The sequence below is a fragment of the Anneissia japonica genome, unplaced genomic scaffold (genome assembly GCF_011630105.1).
Source record: "Anneissia japonica isolate Jap-2015-1 unplaced genomic scaffold, ASM1163010v1 scaffold4054_len1135799_cov195, whole genome shotgun sequence".
Lineage (NCBI taxonomy): Eukaryota > Metazoa > Echinodermata > Crinoidea > Comatulida > Comatulidae > Anneissia > Anneissia japonica.
The window spans coordinates 907,675-909,213 of record NW_022694605.1 but is presented as its reverse complement, the minus strand read 5'-3'; positions in this window follow the sequence as shown (position 1 = coordinate 909,213).

The following is a 1,539-nucleotide window of genomic DNA, read 5'->3' as shown; positions in this document are numbered from 1 at the left end:
ATTAATTATTATTATTATTATTATTATTATTATTATTATTATTATATAATTTTATTATTATTATAATTTTATTATTATTATAATAATAATAAAATAATAATAATAATAATAATAATAATAAAATTATAATAATAATAATAATGAAAAGATTCTGGATTCTTTGAGCACTTTATTTGCTAGGCCTCTGAACGATGCTGAATCCTTCATACTGTGCACGACGAAGCGCCTGGTTCGCTCCTATTGTTTTACTCGTCTCAATTCAATGGAGATGAATAATAATAATAATAATAATTTATTATTATTATTATTATTATTATTATTATTATTGTAATTGTTATTATTGTTATTGTTATTGTTATTGTTATTATTATTATTATTGTTATTATTGTTATTTCTCTCTATATAGTGAGAGCCCCTCATTTATTAAAGATGTATTGTCCCTTGCTAATGTAAAAAAATCATAAAAAATAATTTTGAAATAAGCTTGCTCATATTATTAACTTGTGCATAGAAATTATTGAATTAAAAAAATGTGTACCCTGATTTTTAAACCAAAAAATTATAATAAAAATAAAACACTTCCAGTGGCTGGAAGTGTTTCTATCATTTTTCGCTGTAAACTGATGGGTAGACATTTTTAAATACACTAATTTATTTCTATGTTCAAGTTGATAACTTTTATGTTACTTCAAAATAGGCAAGTTAATTTCAAAAAATATTTTTATGATTTGAATTTAGCATGGGACAATACATCTTTAACTACAATTTTCTACCTATAGCCTATATAGTACGCAGAACCTCTGAAATCGGAGGTTTGAATAAAAGTTTGAAAAAAGACCTATCCAAGAGAACATTTTTGAGTGTCGCCCTCTATTGTCGGCGCCATTACTGGGGGGGGGGGTGGCATTTGCGAAGTTGGGGGTACCGTGAAGTTTAGAGATGCAATGCGGAGTTTAGTTTTCAATGCATGCAGTAGTTGCTGAGGGTTTTTTTTTCGACAGTAGCAGCTGCATAATGTCGTCAGCCTTCAACCTATATTTTATCACAATCCAAGATAAGTATATTTCGTGTATTTAAGACAGAATATTAATAACGATAGGAATTAGGGGCCTCGATAGATCGTATGGGCCTACTGTATATGTTACGTTAGGCCTAGCTAGACGGGTCGGATTATTAGGGACTTTTAGATTTGCACGTCGACATAGTGGACTGCTACGTGATGAGACAATTTTAAGGCACTGCGCATGCGTTACGTCGTCTCCCTCGTTCACTACCAAAATCGAGAACGTGTTCTCTACCAAAATCGAGAACGTGTTCACCTCGTTTTTCCCGTCGTCCTAAATCTTGGACGCCGTGCTCGCTTGTGAAGTTTAAAGATGGAAGATGAAAATATAATGGCAACGCTCAGGCCCGTAGCCAGGGGGGTTTTTAGGGGTTCGGGCGAACCCCCCTTTTTCAGCGAACCCCCCTTTTGCCAGCGAACCCCCTTAACCAGAAAACGATCCCCCGTTTCCAAAATAGTGCAATTTATTACAAAAT